General features: G+C 40.3%; 1 pseudogene; it reads left to right on the plus strand.

Annotated features, from left to right (window-relative positions):
- Positions 1-299: 299 nt before the first annotated feature.
- On the plus strand, positions 300-5,452 carry LOC109162672 (annotated as a pseudogene).
- Positions 5,453-23,555: the final 18,103 nt, after the last annotated feature.

Here is a 23,555-nt window from a genome sequence, read left to right on the forward strand (position 1 = left end):
AGATGCGAATTTCTCTACTAACTCAGAAAATTATATACAATTAATTTTATATTTTTTTTGGTATTAATACAATTAATTTTATATGATTATATGCCTAGATTCACTTTCAACAAATTTTACATATATAAAATTAATTTTATTGATAATATGCCATATTTGACGCAAACCATTTATGGACTTATTTTATTCATATAAATCATTTATAGTATGAAATCGCAAGATATTAAGTTCATATGCATTTCATTTCATTTATTTATTGACTTAATTCCATCACATTTTAGAGTTATTACTACGAAAAAATGGGTAACCCCAATACCTTCATTTTCTTTTTGTTCTTCAATCTGTGCCTAGTTTTTGCATTGTGTAATGCATCAGGAGATGATAAAAAAAAGGTATAACATATTTATTTTTATCTTTCTTCTTGAAATTTTAGTTACTGCTAAAAGAAGCACACGATTAGTCGATTACTGATCGAACGAAAATGTAGATGGTAGTTTAATTTTTTTTAATCATAAATATATTAATCTGATCTGAAATTATAACTTCTTACCACCTTGATCGATCATTGTTTATCTATCTTTATGTTGTGACCATTTGTGATAGCCATACATTGTGTATATGGGAGCATTGCCGTCGAGAGGATCTAAAATATCATTGTCGGCTGTTCATGATAACATTCTGTCCCAAGCAATTGGAGAGTAATATTCCGGATTATCCATTTCTATTATCTAATCTACCTGAAACTTATTAGAATCAATGAGAGTTATATTATTCTTAATTTATATTTGTATTTTTTGTGCTTGTAAAGTTGTACATGATGTTAAAATTATTGTATAGTACTTTATTGTTTTTAATGCTAAATATAAACTTATACCATTAAATATTATGTTAGTGAAATAAGAAATACTAAAAATGAATTTACGTAATTGTATTTACTTTAATACATTACTTGCCAAAATAATTTGCTTAATTAAATATTATATTAAACTAAATATATTTTACTCTATATATGCAGTATTATTTACATATTTACGTAAACAAATATATGGTTATTAGAAATATGTATATATAGATAATCTACACACACACACACACACACACACACATATATATATATATATATATATATATATATATATATATACACACACACACACACACTCACATTAACTATTTTAATATAATATAGATTATTTGATTCCTGTTATATATTTAGTCATTATTTTTAAAATTATTGTAGTATAATCATTTTTTTTGAAAACCTATAGTATAATCATTTTCACATTAAGCATCAATTTTCGAGGTTATACAGTTATACTTGGGTGAGACCTTCTAACGGATCTTTATCTATTTGATGAGGTGTGTCGAATTAATATGAACATGTAATACTTATACTAAAAAATGTAATACTAATCATGAATATCGTGTGTCCCTTATAATATGTAAGGGAATTAAAATTTAATACTCTTGGAGAAAAATGTAATACTTTTATATTTTTTTCAAACATATTACATTTTCTCATATAAGTAATAAAAACTTTATTCTTGATTAGTATTATTCATCTTGACCCCACCTGTCTCACGGACAAGGATCCATGAGATGGTCATACACAAGTTTTGGCCTAATTTTGGATACTTATTTTTGTGCAATGCACATATTAATAGTACTAGTAATTCATTATTTTCTTCTGATCTCCATTTGTTTGATATACATCCCAGTGAAAGTATAGCACGACAGTCAAAGATACATACGTATGGAAGAAGCTTTAATGCATTGGCAGCAAAGTTGCTCCCTCATGAAGCTAAGATATTATCTGGTTTGAAGAATTTTAGCACTCCTTTACTTTATATTTGTCTTATTTTTATTTTTATGAGGTTATCAAAATATTTAGTATCATTTTTAAAATTGCAGAAAAAGCTGGAGTTGTGTCAGTATTTCCAAGTGTTAATCGAAAGCTTCATACTACACATTCTTGGGATTTTTTAGAAATGCCAATAACTGTAAAGAGAAATTTACAAGTAGAAAGCGATATTATTATAGGTCTCATCGATTCAGGTAATATCAATATTAATAACTACAAAAAAATTTAGTGAACAAAATCATGTAATTTGATTTCCATGTATAGCTAGTTAATTAATTATTTGGATATATTTGATGTTGGTAGGAATTTGGGTTGAGTCACCAAGCTTCAATGATAATGGCATAGGACCTCCACCTGCTAAATGGAAGGGTAAATGCCAAAAGGGATTAAATTTCACCGGATGCAACAAGTATGTATAAATTTCACCTCCTAAATGTTGTATTTTCAGACACTTTATAGTGTATTTATGTCAATTTAATGGTGCATGACTGCACGTCTGCACGGAAAGCAAGGTTCGGAACCTGACCTTATATATATAATTAAGTTTCTGAGCGGTTGAGTGTTTCCCGTGAAGTTGTGTGGTGATTAATGTGCGTGAGTTTGTACTTAAGGTGCGTGAGTTTTGTGCTTATGGTGCGTGAGTTTTTTGCTTATGGTGCGTGTGTGTACTTAATGTCTGTAGTGTTGAAACTTAATGTGCATGAGTTTTGTGCTTATGCGTGAGTTTTGTGCTTAAGGTGGGTGAGTTTTATGTTTAGTATATGCCTGCGATTAGTGTTCATAATGTGAGTAGTTGTTGAAACTTGGTGCATTAGTTTTATGCTTAAGGTGTCTGGTTTTGTGCTTAATGTGTGTGAGATTAGTGTTCTTAACGTGTGTATTGTGAAAACTAGTCTAATCAACTATTTTGGATATTAAAGGGAAATGATTAATACCATTAAAATTGCACATGGCCCTTAATCTCACTATAATATCTTTGACTTATATATTAATTCTTTTCACTCATCTTTGGTTTGAATGATTGAGATTTTATAAATGTGAATTTTATTTGTTTATGCAGCAAAGTTATTGGTGCCCAAGCCTTCAGCCTTGTTAATCCCAATAACAGGAGCACTTCCCCAGCCGACTTCGATGGCCACGGCACGCACACCTCTTCCATCGTCGCCGGTTCACTGCACCAAGGCGCAAACCTCTACGGTCTCCTCAACGGAACAGCCCGCGGCGGAGTGCCGGCGGCGCGTATAGCTATGTACAAGGCCTGCGACAAAGACCTGTGTGAGGACGTGGACATCCTCGCAGCGTTTGACGCCGCCATTGCTGACGGAGTGGATATAATGTCGGTGTCCCTAGGCGCCCCGGCGTCATCCTATAATATCGATCCTATCGCAATTGGCTCCTTCCATGCCATGCAAAAGGGGATACTCACTTCTTGCTCCGCCGGAAATCGTGGCCTGTGGACGACGGTTGAAAATGTGGCTCCTTGGATCTTCACGGTTGCCGCTGCTTCCACCAATCGACACCTGGAGACTCAACTTCAATTGGGTGATGGACAAACATTCTCTGTAAGCCCCTCCTCTCCCCTCCCTCATTAATTAATTATGAGATAATTACATTTTTAATCTAACACAAACTAATCAATTCCATCTCTCATAATTGTGTGAAAGGGAATTTCTTTCAACTTAGTTAACAGCGGTCCATTCCCACTTCTAAATGGAGAACAAGCAGATTTAAGCATGTAAGAAATTCTACATTTAACCTTCTTCTTTGTTTAATCATTTATTTTAGTTAGATGTCTAAATTTATTTATTTTTATTCTACTATAATTTTCCATTTTCAACCACATTAATTTATAGATTGGAGGAATATTATGTTAATACAGGAATTGTGACATCGGTGCACCTAACAAAACTAAAGTGAAGGACAAGATTTTGTATTGCCTGACAAATAGTCGACAAGATCAGCTTATACAGAGCGCCGGAGCTAAAGGAATTATCTTTTCAACTATTGATTTTTTGGATGTTGCATTTCCCTTTAGAATGCCCGCTACTGTTGTTAATTTTTCAGATATTAACGATAAAATTGGCAAATATATCAACTTCACAACGTAAGTTTAAAAAAAATAAAAATTATAGCACTTATAATTTAATATATTAATATATTATATATAGCATTATGTACACATCGAAATATCATGCAGGCAACCAACGGCAGTGATTCACCCAACAAAAGTTGTCAATATTGAAGAGACATTCGTGGCCTCTTTTTCATCTAGAGGACCCCAATATCGAGCCCCTAATCTCTTAAAGGTCAGAATTTTTTAAATTCTCTATTTTAATTTGATTCTGTATTTATCGATCACGAAAGTGAAACCATCTATTATATGTACTCGATCTCATCTCACACATCATAATGTTGTTGTACATGCATGTATAGCCTGATATATCAGCACCGGGGTTGAACATATTGGCTGCATTTTCACCTTTGACCTCTATAAGTGGGGATGTAGATGATACAAGAACCTCAGACTACAACATTTTATCGGGAACATCTATGTCTTGTCCTCATGTTTCTGCTGCTGCCGCCTATGTTAAGTCTTTACATCCTGACTGGTCACCTGCTATAGTCAAGTCAGCTTTGATGACTACAGGTTAGAGCATCTATATCAGTTATGTATTTTTCATGGATTTTATGTGCCAACTAGGAAAGAGGAAACAAAGAGGAGAAGGAAAAAGGAAAAAAAAAACCAACATTTTGACGCATTTACTAAAAAGGGAAAAAAACATGTAGTTGACGCGCCAGTTTGGGAGCTGAATGTGCGCCTAACGTGCAAAAAGTCTGTGCTTTGCTGCTTTTTATCTCTTGAGTGGGACCCATTAAAAACCATAACAAAAAACCATTGTTATGAATGCACTTAGCTTCGATGCATCCCAAGTGGTCTACATATAATAACTATTATTTCTGATTTTTATGGAATAATTAATGTGTTCAGGTGTATGTTGTAACATTATCTTACATGTATTGGTTTCAGCAAAACCCCTAGGGGTGAAGGACAAAGATGCAGAATATGCATATGGAGCTGGAATGGTTAACCCAACAGCAGCATTGAATCCCGGCCTTGTTTTCGACATCGATGAAGCTGCCTACATAAGTTTCCTCTGCAAGATTGGATACAATGGTTCGAGATTAGTTCAAATAACAGGTAACAAAACTAACGACTGCTCAACAATTTCACCGACAACCGGAAAAGATGGACTCAATTACCCTACCATTAATCTTGATGTCCGACCAAATCTTAACACTACCAACTTCAACGGTGTATATCATCGTACTGCTATGAATGTTGGGGACGGTTCAGCAACTTACAGGGCGCAAATCGAATCAGAAAAGGGTTTATCTATCGAGGTTTCTCCCAATATTTTATTGTTCAAAAACAAGAATGAGAAGAAATCTTTTAAGGTTACTTTGTCAGGGAGTTATCCAAAAGAAATTACAAAGCGTTTATCTGGGTCTATAATTTGGAGTGACACTATACACAATGTGAAGATTCCAATACTGGTATAAAGGCCAAGCCTTCCACCTTCCAATACCTAAGTTACATGGTATTCCTTAACTATTGTAATTTTATATAGAACATATTTCAAAATAATATTTGATTCTCATTATTATTGATAAGCAATTTAAAGCTAATTAAATTAGTCTTAAACATAATTGAATGAACCCATGGGTGTTGTTCATGAGCAAGTAAAAGTCCTTGGGGAAGGGGTTGTGTAGATGTTTAAAAACTTTAAAGAAAATTATGAGTTTACCTAGCGAAATTCTTAATTCCTCAAGTCTTGTTTGTAGTTGTTGACTCAAAATGATTTTGTCAAAATTATGTGCAAAAAGGGATTACTAAATCCAGGAGAAATCAAGATCCCTATCCCTATTTGGATTAGGATTTAGAAACCTATTCACAAACAAATTAAGGATCTTGGCTCTATAAAAGAAGCTACTCTTCAATAACCTAGAGTTAGTATTGTAACCTAACCTAGAAGACTTCTTCATTTCATTCCTTACAATTCCTAGAGAATTTCTCTATCTTCTCTCTAGAAAAGAAGTGTAGCTTATTCTCCAAGCTAAGTTGAGACCCTTGTCAAGATTCTAAGTTTTGCTTCCAAGATTCAACCTTTCACCTATTTGGGCATCTAGGAGGGTAAGATCTAAGTCTATCTTGTCTTTTTGGTTCCATCTTAGTTGTCTTTTTCTTAAAGGTAGGATCTTTATGATCTTTTGGTTTGATCTTGAAGTGGGTTTGGAAAGTAAGCCTTGTAAGAAGCTTGTTGAGGGTAAAGTGAAGTCTTTTGGTCTACAAGAGGTAACCCATGCTCTACTACAACCTATTTTGCTTACCTATATGTGATTTCTTGGATTCTACTTGTGTTTTGCTATGAAATGTGAGGGTTTATGCATTTGTCTTGTGATATTGCATATCTGGAGCTTGTGTTTAGGGTTCTTTTGTGCCATTGCTTGGCATTTTCCATGATTCAAGTCATTTTGTTATATTTGGTGAGATTTGGAATGTCTTGGACGTGAATTTGAGTTTGGAGATAAAAATCCCCGAAGGGATTATTTTGCACAGGAGTATGTACCCGCGGGCGGAACGGCGGGGAGAGCCATACCCGCCGCCCACCCGCAGGTACATAGGATTGTGGGTAGTGTACCCGCGGGCAGAACCACGGGTAGGGGCCTACCCGTGGGTCCACCCGCGGGGAACACAGTGGAGTTGGAATGGGATTTGTTCCCCGTGATTCGATTGTCTCGGTATTTGGTCTTTTGACTTCCCGATGTTCTTTTGTGGAACTTTTGAGTGTCTCCTTGATGTTTCGTAAGTCTAGAACTATATGGTAGGAATCCATGTAGGACTTTGGTGTCTTGAATCGTGCTAAGTGTTCAACATTGTGTTTCGTTGGACCGAGAGGTGTCTTGTGTATTCCTCGGAACTATCTTGAGTTTCCCCGTTGATGAGCATGCTAGTTTGTTGTCTTAATGCTAGCGTGTGTGTGGTTTGTACCTTCCGTTTGGTTGATGATAACTTGTGTTATTCATCGTTGATGTTGTTGGGCTGTGACCCATTCCTTGATTGAGTATGTTTCATACCTTCGTTGCGATCCGTTGTTTGACTCTTGTTGAGTTGTGGTGCGTGTGTGGCATTACCTGGATTGCACGATTAGTGGTATGGGACACTAGTCACCAAGGTATTGCAGTGGTTCTCGTGGTGGCCGTGGCGTGATTATGGAGCTGTGGCCTTTGGGTAAGGTTCACGTTTTTGGGGGATAACAGGTGTTATCCAGGCATGTGTGCCATGTGCGTGATAGTGCCGCGGGTACTATGAATTGGTGGTCTTTTGTTGGAGGTTTGTTGGAGGGGGAATGACGATTCCCGGTGGAATAAGGTTGGACTGTATGTACAGGGGTCCTGGAGGTAAAGGTTGGAACTAGATATAAGTTTGGGGGTAGCCATAAGGTTGGAACATGGCATAAGGAAGGCATATCAACTCGTGGCGGGTGATGTCACGAGGGCTTGTGTAGCCGTGGTTGTGTGTTTTCTCTTGTGACGTGTGTAGTCACAAAAGGCATGTGTTGCCTAGGCAAGTGTTGCCGGTTGTCGTGTCTTTATTCTTGTGGTGTTGTTATCCGTTGTGGTCTTAGGATGTGTTCCCGTGGTGTTTGTTGATGAGTGTTGAGTCTTGAGTTGATGTTTACTCCTGGTTTTACACTTATATATACGTATTCCGTTCCAAAATGATTTTTGTATATATACCCTACCTATGTATGATACTTAACTGGTATTGGTGGGTTACCAGCATTATCGCTGACCGGGCGTCGTCCCAATGTTTATCTTTGTATCTTTCAGGTGATGTCTAGACGAGCGCGATGTTTAGAAGCCGGTAGTCTAGTACCTTTACCTTTCTTTTGTGGCCTGTGTGCCGTTGTAGTGTTAGACTGTTACCTTTTGGGATAGATGTATACACTTGCAGATTGGCTGCCGTAGCGTTTACCGGGTTTGGTAAACGTGGCATAACACCCTGTTGGATTTCTTTTTATCTAGTTTCCGATTTATCTTTCGCTGTGCTGGTTTTGTGTATGATCTGCAGGTGTTAAGGCCTTTTTATATAGGTCGTGTTTGGGGGGGGGGGTGTTACATTATTAGCAGCATTACGATGGAATTTCCCAGAGAAGGTCTCTCGAATAATAGACCACCTGCCCTAGTTGGTGCTAATTTCTCCTACTGGAAAGTTAGAATGAAAATATATATTTTGGCACAAGGGGAAGGAGTTTGGAATGCTATAGAGAACGAATGGAAGGATCCAGTTGATGATAAAGGAAATAAAAAACCTAAAACTGACTGGAACGATGAAGAAAGAAGGGAGTATGATTTCAATTCAAAAGCAATGAATGCCATCTATGGAGCCGTAAGTGAAGATACATTCAAACTGATCGCTACCACTAGCATAGCCATAATTGCATGGGACATATTATGAAGTCACCACGAAGGAAATACATTTGTCAGGCAATTAAAGTTACAAATGATACAAACAGAGTTTGAGAATTTTAAAATGCATGGAAGAAGATGAAAACATTACACAATTCAGTGCCAGAGTCTTAGGGATTGCCGGAGATGCGTTCAACTTGGGCGAAACCCATCCCTGAACATAGGCTTGTCAAAAAGGTTCTACGTTCACTACCTGAGAGATTCATGATAAAAGTTACGACCATTCAAGAAAACAAAGATCTAAACAACTACAAACTCAGTGATTTAATGGAAAATCTTCAAACAATGAGCTCGAAATACTGCAAAACAAGAAAAATAATGGCAAAGGAATCGCTTTTTAATCAAAGCAGGAAGAGAGTCCAGTAGTTGATACCGAAACCATAGAGTAGAGCCGTCAAAACGGGCTTAGCTCGCCCCACCCTTACATAAGTAGGGGGCGGGTTTTGAAAATACAGGACCGTTTAGGAGCGGGCTTTATGGGCGCACCCCGCTTAGGCTCGCGGGGCGGGCCTGGCGAGCTATTTTATTTTATTTTATATAAAATAAAATATTTTTATATAAAATATGCACTTTAAAATTCTTGTTATGTGTAATGTTTTTGGACTTTGAGGTTGTGACTAGTTTGATGTTTGATGAACTATGAACTTTGAACTTTATGTAATATTTTATGTGAGTTATGACTTATGTATCAATTATTTTAATTAGTTTGATGTTTGATGAACATTTTTTTTTTTTAAAAAAAGAGGAGGTTTGGGCGGGGGCCCCCTAGGACCGTTTAGGAGCGGACTTTTATTGCCATCCCCGTTTAGGCCCGCGGCCCGCCCAACCCCGCCAGCCCATATTGATAGCACTACCTTGGAGGAATCAATTGCATTCTTAACAAAAAAAACTTCAATACAGTTCTCAAGAAACTAAACAGGTTTATAAACAAGAAACCACATGTGTGACACCCCGGAATTTAGACTCGAAAACCCAAATTGAATTCCCCAAATAATTCCTAAGGATGGATTTAATCCTCCTAATTAGACTTCTAACCTTTTTACAACTTTGGCCTTAAATCTAGTTAAGGGATTTATTTTGGCCCAATCCCTTAACAATTAAATGAGACCATTTAGTTGGACTCATATTTAATATCATTTGGACCTTAGTACAAACTTAAAAAGGGTATATCCTTCCTAGACTTTTATAAAAAAAAAAAAAAAAAATAGTAGGCCTGAATGCAATGCTATCTAACTTATAGCCCAAGCCTTATCCTACAACCTAATACACTCATCATGAATTCATATCACTTAGCTAGAATAACTCTAAAACATTTCAGCTCACCCTACACACCTCTCCACATGCCATTTTCCACTTCTCCACCCTAAAAAGAGTGTTCTTCATTTTCTAAACAAGAAGACTTGGCAAGATTCCACCTTTCACTCTCACCAAGCATAGGAAGGGTAAGTAATAGGTGTTTATAGTATTTATTTATAGTTTTTCATTTATATCATCTAAGTCTTTTCTCCCATTGTGTGTTGGGTTTGGGTTTTATGATGAAGATCACATTGAGGAGGACTTGCAAGAGTGATCTTGGAGGGTTTGGAAGGTTTTCTAAGCTAAGAAGGTAACCCTATGTCCAACAAAACCTATTTTCCTTATAAAATGTGTATTCTTGATGATCATGTGTTGTATGAGCACATTCTTGTGTTTATGCTATTGTTAGAGCTTGCATCTAAGTTGTATGATGTTATTTGATGAGTCATTCCTTCTACTCAAGTCATATTTGTTGTTGATGTGAGTATTGGTGAGTTTGGACTTGGATTTCATATTCTTCGCATTTTTCCCGAAATCCATTTTCTCTATAGGTTCGTGTACCGAGCGGGTACTTCGGGTTGGTACCAATGCACCCGCCTAAAGCACCCGCCGGTGCTTGGCTCAGCAGGGGGGTTTGGGTCCCGCTGGAACCTCCCACTGGTACGCTTGGGGGATTCAGCGGGACCTTTTCCACCCGCTAGTAGCACCAACTGGTACGAATATTGTTGGCTTCCGTTTTGTTGTTTCCCCGAGTATTTGCGTGTATTTATTGATATTTCATAAGTCTAAAGCGGTGTATTATGAACCCTATGGTTAGGTTATGAGTCTTGAATCGTGGTTAAAGTCCAATATTGTTATTCGTTGGATTACTGATGAAGTCTATGATGATCGTATGAACCCTTGTGCTTATTCTTTGACTTGTGAACTAGTAATGTTGTTTCTTGATTGCTAGTACGATTCCTTGTAATAGCCTCTATTTGACTCTTGATTGAATTGACAACTTGAACCTATCTATCGTTGAATCTTGTCGTTGTGAACTTGAAACCTCGTTGTACCTTATCATTGTGAACCTCTTGAGTTGAACTATTGATTGAGTATATCCTTGAATGGACGAGTCTTGATTCTAATCCTTGCGATTTACTAGAGTTGTTTAGAGAATATACTTATGTATTCCCAAGTCTCAAAATGATTTTTAGATATAAAGTATATGCATATGTATTTCAACACGTTGGAGTTGGGTTACTTAGCAATTTTCACTAACGGTTATCATATTATGTTTGCAGGTACCGTTAGTCAGTTCGAGAGCGCGTTAGATGGAGCTTCTGTCTAGATTGAGCTTTACATTCTAGCACTTAGATTGTTTGGCCTGTGAGCCATGATGAATGCTTAATGACTTTTGGATAGTTGGTTTTTGTTTAAGCCTGTGCATCTAGATTTGGATGGCCTAGATGTGGCATGACATCCCCATACATTATTGTTAGCGTCCGCAACTTTTGAATTATATTGGCTAGACTTTATCTTTATTTTCTTAAGTTAAATACTTTAAATTTCACGTAGTTTTGGGGGTGTTACAGTTGGTATCAGAGCCTAGGTTGGAGCCTAGGATAGTGCTTTAAGAATGAGACTTTAAGGTGCTAAGTAAGAATTCTAAATGTTTAAGTACTTAAGTCATAGGAATCTTAAGACGCGCGGTGAGATTTTGAGTTTATTTATTGCTTTCTATTGTGTTTCTTATGTTTTTTTCTTTGTTTAGCTTTAGTCCTCTTAGTTAAGGCACCAGGTAAGGGTACAAGTTGATAAGTTTATCCCCGTAACCAGTTTTGCTTCTGTAGAATCTAATGTGGCTCCGCCAAGGCAACGTGCAAGGACCCCGGAAACTACCAATGAGCAGCTAGCCCAGAACCTACATCAGCTGACTCAGATCACTCAGACGTTGAGTAATGCTCTCTTCAACAACAACAACAACCATCAGAACATGAACAGGGATGTTGCACGTCAAGTTTCAAGCCATCACCCACCAGTCTTCGCTGGGGAAGAAGACCCCGCGATACTAGAGGAGTGGATTTAGACGTTCGATAAGATTCTAGAGGTGGTGGACTGTCTAGAGGATCATCGAGTTGAGTTGGCTGCCTTCTACTTTAGGTAAGAGGCCGATTTATGGTAGATGAAAGAAGGACCAGAGTGTAGGCAAGACCCAGAGTTCGTATGAGATAGTTTAAAGGACAAGTTACGTGAGCGCTTCTATCCCTCTCACGTAAGGGCTACAATGTACGAGGAGTTTCTCCATCTCAAGCAGGGGTCATCCTCTATACTGGAGTACCACAAGAGATTCTTAGAGCTATCTCGGTTTTCCCATATCTTGGAGCCTATCGAGGCGACTAAGATCGAGACGTTTGTGGCGGGAATGAACTTCGAGGCTAGGGAAGCCTTGACCATACTCAAGTTTAGGACTCTTAGTGAGAGATACAGCAGTGTTGTAGACCTCTATCGTGTACAACAGATTCAGCGTGGAGTGTAAGAGCAAAGCAAGAAGAGAGGCGAGGGTAGTGGAAGCTTTAACTTTAAGATGGCAAGGAATGCTCCATTGGGGAACTTCAACACTGGACGAGCATATCAACCGGCTCTTGGGCCAATGCTGAGGAGTAATGATGCTAGGGAGAGACCCTACATTTGTCCGAGGTGTGGTAAATGTGACACCCCGTAATCCAAATTCAATTAAGGGATTAATTAAGTAATTAATCCTAATCCAATTGGTAATTTAATTCCTTAAATTCCTGAAAATTCAATAGTCGGGGACTAGTAATTGACTAGTCAACCTAAAGTCAAGTGTTGTACCTAAAGCTTTGTGAATAGTTCCCTTGTTCCCTTACACATTTCATCTTAGTAAGGGTAAATAAGACATTTCCCTTGCAATAGTCTTCCAAGCTCACCTAAGAGACACATTTCATTTCTCCCAAACACTCTCCAAAATCATAAGCTCTCCCTTCCCTCTAAAAAGCTAGTTAGCTTTCTCTTCAAGATTCCACCTTTCCTACTTTTGAGCATCTAGGATGGTAAGATCTAAGCTCCTTTTGTGTTTTTAGTATTTTCTAAGGAATCTTTTTCTAAAGGTGAAATCTTTATGATGTTTTGGTGTGTTCTTGAAGTGGGTATGGAAAGGGAATCCTATTAGGAGCTTGATGAGTGTTGTAAGTGAAAGATAAGTCTTCAAGAGATAACACATGCTCTACAAAATCTATTTTGCTTACCTGTATGATGATTTGTTGGAATCTACATGTGATTTTTCTATGAAATGTGAGTGTTTATGCATTGTCTTGTGAAAATGCATATCTAGAGCTTGTTATTAGGGTTCATGTATGCCATTGCTTGGCTATTCCATTGATTCAAGTCATTTTGTTGTATTTGGTGAGATTTGGCATGTTTTGGACTTGAATTTGAGCTTGGTGTTGAAAATCCCCAAAGGGATTATTTGGTACAGGATTGTGTACCCGCGGGCGGAACGGTGGGCAGTGGCCTACCAGCCGCCCCACCCGCGGGGTACAAGGCCGGTGGGAATGGTTCCCGCGGGCGTAACCACGGGCGGGGGTCCACCGGTGGGCCCACCCGCGGGGTACGTATTGTGGTTGTGTGGGGATTTGTTCCCCGTGATTCTTTTGACTCGGTATTTGGTCTTTTGACTTTGCGATGTTCTTTTGATGAACTATTTGAGTGTCTTCTTGGTGTTTCGTATGTCTAGAACTATATGGTAGGAATCCATGTAGGTTTTGGTGTCTTGAATCGTGCTAAGTGTTCAACATTGTAATTCGTTGAACCATGATGAGTCTTGTGTGTTCTTCAGAAGTATGTTTGGTTTACCCGTTTGATAAGCATGTTAGTTCGGTGTTTAAATGCTATCTTGTGTGTGGTTTGTCCCCTCCTATTGTTGATGATGACTTGTGTTAATCATCGTTGTTGTTGGATTGAGATCCATTCCTTGATTGAGTATGGTTTCATATCTTCGTTGCGATCCGTTGATTGATTCCTGTTGTGGTGTGGTGTGTGTAGCTGTACCTGGATTGCACGATTAGTGGTATGGAACATTAGTCACCAAGGTACGACAGTGGTCCTCGTGGAGGCCATGACGCGATTATGGAGTTTGTGACATGAGTGATGGGTTCACGTATTTCTTGGGTGGCATGTGTTGCCGTGTGTGTGATTGGTACCCTCATGTACTATGAATCGGTGGTCTTGTTGGTGGTTGTTGATGGAGGACGACGGTCCCAGGAGGGAAAAGGTTGGACTTGGTTGCACAGGGGTCCTGGAGGTAATGGTTGGAACTAGACATAAGGTTGGGGCTAGCGATAAGGTTGGAACCGGGCATAAGGAAGGCATATCAATTCGTGATGGGTGATGTCACGAAGGCTTGTGTAGTCGTTGTGTTTTATTTCTCTATTTGTGACATGTGTTGTCACAAAGGAATGTGTTGCCTAGGCATGTGTTGCCAATGGTTGTGTCCTTACTCTCTTGTGTTAAGCATGTCGAGTGTTAATCTACTGTGTGGTGGTAGATTATGCCTTGAGCCGTTCTTTTGAGTCGTTATTATTTCTTGTGGTCTTGGGATGTGTTCCCTTTTCTTTGTTGTGAGTGCATGGAGTCTTGTGTTTGACTTCTACTCTTGGATTTGAACTTATATATGTATATTCCGTCTCGCAAATGATTTTGTATACATATATCCTATCTATATATGATATTTCACATGTATTGGTGGATTACCAGCATCATTCGCTGACCGGGCGTCGTCCCATATTTTATGTGTTTCTTTCAGGTGCTGAGTTGTGACACCCCAAAAATCCACATTTCAATCCATGAATTAATTGAGCAATTAATTCTATTTCTTTTGAGGAATTGATTCCTAAAATCCTGATTTTTAATACTCAAGGACAAGTATTTGACTAGTCAATCTTTAAGTTGTGTTATACCTTGTGCTTTGAGAGGAGTTCCCTTGTTCCTTACACTTTCTAAAGCTTAGTAAGGGTATCATTGTCTTTTCATCAAGAGTTAGTATTGAAACCTAAACCTAGAAGACTTCTTCATTTCATTCCTTACAATCCCTAGAAAATATCTCTACCTTCTCTCTAGAAAAGAAGAGTAGCTTATTCTTCAAGCCAAGTCGAGACCCATGTCAAGATTCCAAGTTTTGGTTCCAAGATTCTACCTTTCACCTATTTGGGCATCTAGGAGGGTAAGATCTAAGTTTATCTAGTCTTTTTTGTCCCATCTTAGTTGTCTTTTTCTTAAAGGTAGGATCTTTATGATCTTTTTGTTTGATCTTGAAGTGGGTTTGAGAAGTAAGCTTTGTGGGGAGCTTGTGGTGGTGTAAAGTGAAGTCTTTTGGTCTACAAGAGGTAACCCATGCTCTACAAAACCTATTTTGCTTACCTATATGTGATTTCTTAGATTCTACTTGTTCTTTGCTATGAAATGTGAGGGTTTATGCATTTATCTTGTGATATTGCATATCTAGAGCTTGTGTTTAGGGTTCCTTTGTGCCATTGCTTGGCATTTTCCATGGTTCAAGTCATTTTGTTGTGATGGGTGAGATTTGACATGTTTTGGACTTGAATAGGTGTTTGGAGAAGAAAATCCCCGAAGGGATTTGTTGTGGAACAGGTATGTTCCCGCGGGCGTAACGGCGGGCGGGGTACCACCCGCCGGCCTACCCGCGGGTACACAGCCTCGTGGGATATTTTTCCCGCGGGCGGAACCACGGGTGGGACACTACCCGTGGGTCCACCCGCGGGTACATGGTTGTGGTGATGTTGGGATTTGTTCCCTGTGATTCGGTTGTCTCGGTATTTGATCTTTTGACTTCCCGTTGTTCTTTTGTGGAACTATTTGAGAGTCTTCTTGATGTTTCGTAGGTCTAGAACTATATGGTAGGTATCCATGTAGGATCTTTGGTGTCTGGAATCGTGCTAAGTTTTCAACATTGTGCTTCGTTGAACCAAGAGGTGTCTTGTGTGTTCCTTGGAATTATCTTGAGTTTCCCCGTTGTTAAGCATGCTAGTTTGTTGTCTTAATGCTAGCGTGTGTGTTGTTCGTACCTTCCGTGTGGTTGATGTTAACTTGTGTTATACATCGTTGTTGTTGTTGGGTGGTGACCCATTCCTTGATTGAGTATGTTTCCTACCTTCGTTGTAATCCGTTGCTTGACTCGTGTGAGTTGTTGCGCGTGTGTGGCTTTACCTGGATTGCACGATTAGTGGTATGGGACGCTAGTCACCAAGGTATTGCAGCGGTCCTAGTGGTGGTCGTGACGTGATTATGGAGCTGTGTTCCTTCGAGAAAGGTTCACGTGATTGGGGGATAACATGTGTTATCCGGGCACGTGTGCCATGTGTGTGTACGGTACCTTGTGTACTTTGAAATTGGTGGTTTTATAGGCGGGTTGTTGGTGGGGGACGACGGTCCCGGCGGAATAAGGTTGGACTTGGCTGTACAGCGGTCCTGGAGGTAATGGTGGAAGAAGGTACAAGGTTGGGGGTAGCCATAAGGTTGGAACAGTGCATAAGGAAGGCATATCAACTCGTGATGGGTGATGTCACGAGGGCTTGTGTAGCCATTGTGGTGAGTTGTCTTTCTTGTGACGTGTGTTGTCACAAGGGGCATGTGTTGCCATGTGTGAGTCTTATTCCTTCGTGTGGTGGTTAACCTTTGTCGTTTGGGATGTGTTCCCGGTGTTATCCTTGAGAGTGATGAGTCTTGTGTTGTCTTTTGATCTTGGCTTTTAATTTATATACTTATGTATTCCGTTTCGAAAATGGTTTTTATATCTTATATCTACCTATGTATGATACTTAACGGTATTGGTGGGTTACTAGCATTATCGCTGACCGGGCGTCGTCCCATGTTTATCTTTGTATCTTTCAGGTGATGTTTAGACGAGCGCGTTGTCTAGAGCCTGGTAGCTTAGCACCTTTATCCTTGTTGTTTTTGTGGCCTGTGCGCCCATCTAGTTAGATTGATGTTTTGGGATAGTTTTATACACTTGCAGATTGTCGCCTTAGCGTTACCGAGTTCGGTAGACGTGGAATAACACCCCGTTGGATTTCTTTTATCCAGTTTTCCTTTTTGTCTTCCGCTGTGCTAGTTTTGTTGTTTAATCTGCATGTGTTAGGGCTTTATTTGGGCCTTGTTTTGAGGGGGGGGGGTGTTACAGTTGGTATCAGAGCCTAGGAAGAGTTAAGTCTAGACTTTTTAAGTGGTTAAGTGTGTTTTGAGACCTCTAAGCGACCTTAAGAAGCTAAGTGTTAGGCTTAGGACTCTAGGTTGCGCAGTGAGCTGTGTGTTGTTTCTGTTCTTTGTTTGTTGCTTCTCTTATCGTGTTGTTGTTGAAGAAGCTGCGATGCCTCCTCGTCCTCGTGCTCGCACCCCGGAGACCCCGACCAACGAGCAGCTAGCTCAGAATTTGCATCAGCTGACTCAGACCATGCAAACGCTCAGTGAAGCTCTGTTGAACAACAATCACACTGTGCCGCCTCCTCTTCCTGCTGGGCACCGTGACGTAGGACGTTTAGTGTCGAGTTATCGGCCGCCATCCTTCCCCGGAGATGAAGACCCTGTAGTCCTTGAAGAGTGGCTACGGGCGTTTGATAAGATTTTCTCCGTGGTAGGCTGCCCTGAACAAAGGAGAGTAGAACTGGCAACGTTCTATTTCTGCCAAGAAGCGGACTTGTGGTGGATCCACGAGGGCCCGACTCTTCTTGAGGAACCAGAGTTTGGTTGGACAGCTCTTAAGGACCGGATGCGTGAAATGTTCTACCCTGCACATGTGCGCACAGCCATGTTTGATGAGTTCCTTCATCTGCAGCAGGGACCCTTATCTGTGGTGGAGTACCACAAGAAGTTCCTGGAGCTAGCGCGCTTCGCAAGGATGCTTGTGCCTACGGAGCTTGCCAAGGTTGAGCGTTTCGTTGCCGGTCTGAATTATGAGGCACGAAAAGCGCTGACGGTGAGTAGGCCAAGTTCTCTCAAGGATGCGTATCTGAGTGCCGCAGATCTGTATCGCGTGCAGCAGCTTCAGAAGAGTTCGTTTGAGCTAGCCAAGAAGAGGGTTGAGAGCGGAGTTCCTTCTGCCTTCAAGAAGCCCCGACCGAGTTTCCCGGCCAAAGTTCTGTCATCTTCTTCTCAAGGACTTGTCAGAATGGAGCACTGGGATCAAGCTAAGTCGGCTTTTGTCGAAGATGTAGAAAGACGCACGTTGGCCAAGGTTGTCAAGGCCAGGCGTTTAGGTGTTTTTGTTGTGGAGTTGCTGGTCACAAGATCGCGGAGTGTCCCTTGTTAGTTGACCAGAGAGCGTTGTCGCCACCCCCAGGAGCCGTAGGAGCATCGGGAGCTGGTTCGAGTCGTGCAGCTGTTGGAGCTAGACCTCCCGGAAGAGTCTTCGTGATGGCGCGTTCGCAGGCGGAGTCGGAGGGTTTGGTGGAGGAAGAGTTAGCAGGTAACCCTTGTTTTCGAGTCTATCCTTGTTTTCCTGAGAGTGTTGTGTTCTTTGTTGCCTTGAGTGTTATCTTGTGTTTCGTAGTTGTCTTTGTTTGGCAATCCTTGGCATGCTTTCCTTGTTAGTAATCGTTGGATGATTAGTATAGACTCTTTTCTTGCTAAGTGCTTTCTTTAGTTGGCATCTCAATTTTGTTGTGGAGTAGCCATCTATCCTTGGAATATCTTGTGCTTAGACCAATTCTTCAATCCTTACACTTGGTTGTTCTTACAACAATTCCTTGTGAGCTTCCTAAATTTTCCAAGTATTCTTTGAATTTGGAAATAGCAAAATTCCTGCCAAAATTCTTCCTTGTGCATCCTAAAAATCAAGCCTAAAGTTTAATTGTAGCCTTTGAGTTTTGAACCCAAGCCTATTTCTTTTCTACCCAACTTTTAAATCACTTGAGCTAATTATCTTTCTTAGAACTTACCCAATTCTAATTCCTTTTCAACCATAATTTTTCCTCTTTACCCAAAATTCCCAAATTTAATCATCTTTTCTCCAATTTTTCTCCCAAATCCCTAAATCCCCAAATTCTCTTTTCTTCTTCTCTTCTTCTCTTCTTCTCTTCTCTACCCGTGTGAGCACCCAACCCGTAGCACCCCTTCCACCCGTCACCGGCCACCACCGAACCGCCACACCCCAGCCGTCGCCGTTCGCTGGAGCTTCACCGCCGCCACCACCGAGCTGCTGCTGCTGCGTCGCCGAGAGAGCCTGCGAGAGAGAGAGAGAGCGCGCGCGAGAGAGAGAGAGAGGAGCAGCGAGAGTGTGGGTGTTAAGAAGAAGTTGTGGGCTTTGCTTGTTGAGCTTTGGATCATCTCCCACCATGCCTAGAAGGTCAAGTTTGGCTAGAAAAGCGGAATGGGTGGATGCCCACTACCTTGTGCTTGAAGGTAAAGCTTTTGACCCGGAATCTTTCTCAAGTTCCTTGTTGGATTTGCTTAAGTTTCAAGGTTTGTTGGATGTGTTTCTCGCCATAAGGGCCGAGACATACCCAAGTTTGGTGAAAGAGTTTTACCGTCACATGGTTGTGACGAAGGAAGGAGAAAGTCTTGAGATCACCTCTAAGGTGAGAGGTGTGAAAGTTGTGCTTTCTGAGAAGAGGTTGGCTCAGTTGTTTAGTTTGTCTGCTACCGGAGTGGCTCAGTACAGTGGTCATTCATGGATTAGTACGGATACCATGGGGTACCGTGACTATTTGAGCTACTTGTTAGGCCGTACGAGTGGTTTCACTCAAGCCTCTAGGCCGGAGATGAAGTGGTTGTCTACGGAGCAAAAGATCTTGGTGATGTTGGTGTCGGATTGTTTGTTGCCTAATAACATCAAGAGCAGTTTGTTGGGTAAGTTGGAGTGCACCTTTGCTTTTTGTCTGAAGAACATGGTTAAGTTCAACCTACCTGCTTTGATGTTGCAACACATGGTGTTTTGCCGGGATCACAATCGGAAGAGCTTACCTTATGGGATGGTGCTGAGTTGGATCTTGGTTAGGAAGGGTGTTAGTGTGGATGGTTGTCTCCCGAAGGCCGTGGGAAAGATTGTGTTGGATGCCGCCAATCTCCGGAGTTGTAACCTGTTCCAGTTGGATGATGGTGAGTACATCACGCTCGAAGAGGTTGCAAGGAAAGCACCTAAGGAACGGGCAGAGTTAGCTGCCGAGCTTGGAATCCCTGCCGGGAAGTTGAGCCTCGCAGTCCAGAGTTTGGGCAGTGACGAAGAAGTTGAAGAGGAAGTAGAAGCACCGGAGGCCGCCGAAGCTGAAGAAAGTGATTCAGACAGTGAGGAAAACCGGAGAAGGAATGAAGCTCGCACAAAGAGAGGGCATGATGCCAGGGCGCATGAGGAGCGCGTTGTCGCCTTACTTTGCCAGCAGAACAGCATGATCGCCGAGGGTTTCGCGTTTATGAAGGCGCAGTTTGTCGCAGTGCATCAGAGGTTGGATCAGTTTGAAGCCAGTTCTAGCCGTAGAGATGAAGACGAAGAGGAAGAGTTTGAAGATGCCGAAGAGTCGGAGAGTGAAGAGTTCTAGTTTTTGTTGTGGTTGTTCCGTTCGCCTTTTTCCTTGTTGTTTCCTTCTTAGCCGTTGTTAGCTTGGCGTTAGGTTGTTGTTTGCTTTGCGTGCTTGTTTGTTTTGCTTGTTGTTGCTAGCTTAGCAAGTTGGTGTTCGGAGTTAGTTGTTTGGTTCTTGTTTGTTGTCTAGAAGTTGGTGGTTGTGTTGAAGTTAGAGTTTTTGATGCTCAATCTATCCGTTTGTTTTGCTCTTGACCAATCTTTGAATCCGAAATGCCTTCTTCTTTTCTTGGGAATCCTTGTTGAATCTTTTGGAAATTTTGACCAAATTAGTTATTCTTGAACCTCTTGTCACAATGTTGTTTCCTATCACAGTTTGTTTCTAATTCGTCGTACCCAAGCTTCGGGGACGAAGCTTCTTTGAAGGGGGAGAGGATGTGACACCCCAAAAATCCACATTTCAATCCATGAATTAATTGAGTAGTTAATTCTATTTCTTTTGAGGAATTGATTCCTAAAATCCTGATTTTTAATACTCAAGGACTAGTATTTGACTAATAAATCTTTAAGTTGTGTTGTACCTTGTGCTTTGAGAGGAGTTCCCTTGTTCCTTACACTTTCTAAAGCTTAGTAAAGGTATCCTTGTCTTTTCATCAAAAGTTAGTATTGAAACCTAAACCTAGAACACTTCTTCATTTCATTCCTTACAATCCTTAGAAAATATCTCTACCTTCTCTCTAGAAAAGAAGAGTAGGTTATTCTTCAAGCCAAGTTGAGACCCTTGTCAAGATTACAAGTTTTGCTTCCAAGATTCAACCTTTCACCTATTTGGGCATCTAGGAGGGTAAGATCTAAGTTTATCTAGTCTTTTTGGTCCCATCTTAGTTGTCTTTTTCTTAAAGGTAGGATCTTTATGATCTTTTGGTTTGATCTTGAAGTGGGTTTGAGAAGTAATCTTTGTGGGGAGCTTGTGGTGGTGTAAAGTGAAGTCTTTTGGTCTACAAGAGGTAACCCATGCTCTACAAAACCTATTTTGCTTACCTATATGTGATTTCTTGGATTCTACTTGTCTTTGCTATGAAATGTGAGGGTTTATGCATTTATCTTGTGATATTGCATATCTAGAGCTTGTGTTTAGGGTTCCTTGTGCCATTGCTTGGAATTTTCCACGGTTCAAGTCATTTTGTTGTGTTGGGTGAGATTTGACATGCTTTGGACTTGAATAGGTGTTTGGAGAAGAAAATCCCCGAAGGGATTTGCTGTGGAACAGGTATGATCCCGCGGGCGAAATGGCGGGTGGGGCACTACCCGTGGGTCCACCCGCGGGTACATGGTTGTGGTGATGTTGGGATTTGTTCCCCGTGATTTGGTTGTCTCGGTATTTGATCTTTTGACTTCCTGTTGTTTATGTATCGGTGGTCTTGTTGGTGGTCGTTGATGGAGGACGACGGTCCCAGGAGGGAAAAGGTTGGACTTGGTGGCACAGGGGTCCTGGAGGTAATGTATAGAACTAGACATAAGGTTGGGGCTAGCCATAAGGTTGGAACCGGGCATAAGGAAGGCATATCAATTCGTGATGGGTGATGTCACGAAGGCTTGTGTAGTCGTTGTTGTTTATTTCTCTATTTGTGACATGTGTTGTCACAAAGGAATGTGTTGCCTAAGCATGTGTTGCCAATGGTTGTGTCCTTACTCTCTTGTGTTAAGCATGTCGAGTGTTAATCTACTGTGTGATGGTAGATTATGCCTTGAGCCGTTCTTTTGAGTCGTTATTATTTCTTGTGGTCTTGGGATGTGTTCCCTTTTCTTTGTTGTGAGTGCATGGAGTCTTGTGTTTGACTTCTACTCTTGGATTTGAACTTATATATGTATATTCCGTCTTGCAAATGATTTTGTATAGATATATCCTATCTATGTATGATATTTCACATGTATTGGTGGGTTACCAGCATCATTCGCTGACCGGGCGTCGTCCCATATTTTATGTGTTTCTTTCAGGTGCTGAGTTGTGACACCCCAAAAATCCACATTTCAATCCATGAATTAATTGAGCAATTAATTCTATTTCTTTTGAGGAATTGATTCCCAAAATCCTGATTTTTAATACTCAAGGACTAGTATTTAACTAGTCAATCTTTAATGTAATTTTGCATTTCCTCATTTTACGTAAAATATCAGAAATAATTTGCTGACTTAGAATACTGATTGATTCAGTTAAACACCTACTTAGTAATGATAGATCATGAAGAGAACATCAGATAAAAATAAACAAACACACAGAACAAACACTCACAATGTTTACCCAGTTCGATACGGTGTGTATCTACGTCTAGGGGACGATCACATAGGCGTCCAATCCACTAAGTCATAATCCAATGTACAAAGGTAGATATACAATAATCTTACCCAAGTGCCCCACACAAGGTACATACCCAGTCTACACAGGTTTAGTGGATTGTTGAAGATGGAGAGCCATGCATACAGAAGTCCAATGAAATCCCTTCACTTGGAGAGCCAGCTCTGATGCAGTCCACTTCAGTGACGCTCTATAAGGTTGTTCCCACAACAGTGTGATCTTAGTGTCCTTTCGTTTAAGCAGCAGTAACTCTTCTCAAGTTCATCATCTTAATCACCGTGAACATGTTGTATTGAGAAGGTGCATGCCCATCAAAGATCTAGACTCATCAAGCTGATATGGAGTGTTTCTTCTTCTTATTTGGCGTAACCCTAGTTCCCTTAAAGAACTGGTACTTATAGATCCTTCATTAAACACTCTCCATAAAATGTCTTTGATTGTAGAAGGTAGGACTATATAAAAGGAATGTAATCTCAGCAGATTAGGTTCATTACCTTCTTCGAAGATACGTTGATCGTCTTTCCATACTGGGCTGATAATACCGCGTAAGACTCTTAAGGAAACAGCTTTCCTAAATCAGATTTTCAGTGTCAGTTCTTCTGTCATTGCTTCTGCTTGATCAGTAAACTGTAGACCCAACCGGACAGACTCTAAACCTATCTTAGTATGCTATAATAATATTGCCAATTATAATATGGGGTTTTTGAACATAAAAACACTAACAAACTCCCCCTTTGGCTATTATTTGGCAAAACAACTCAACTATATAAAAAGAACTAAGATAAGTTATTAAAAGAAGCAACCCAAGTGTCCAAACTGATTACATAGGATAAAAAGAGCATAAGATCCAAAGCAGTCTAAGAACAAAAAAAAAAAAAAAAAACGACATCAAAACATAACGCCCAGCCAGGGCCAGAAAGTACTCGATCACAAAAACTCCCCCTGAGTTACTACTCTCCCTTTTTGCCAATGGTAGCCAAAGA

Source organism: Ipomoea nil, unplaced genomic scaffold (genome assembly GCF_001879475.1).
Source record: "Ipomoea nil cultivar Tokyo-kokei standard unplaced genomic scaffold, Asagao_1.1 scaffold2957, whole genome shotgun sequence".
Classification (NCBI taxonomy): Eukaryota; Viridiplantae; Streptophyta; class Magnoliopsida; order Solanales; family Convolvulaceae; genus Ipomoea; species Ipomoea nil.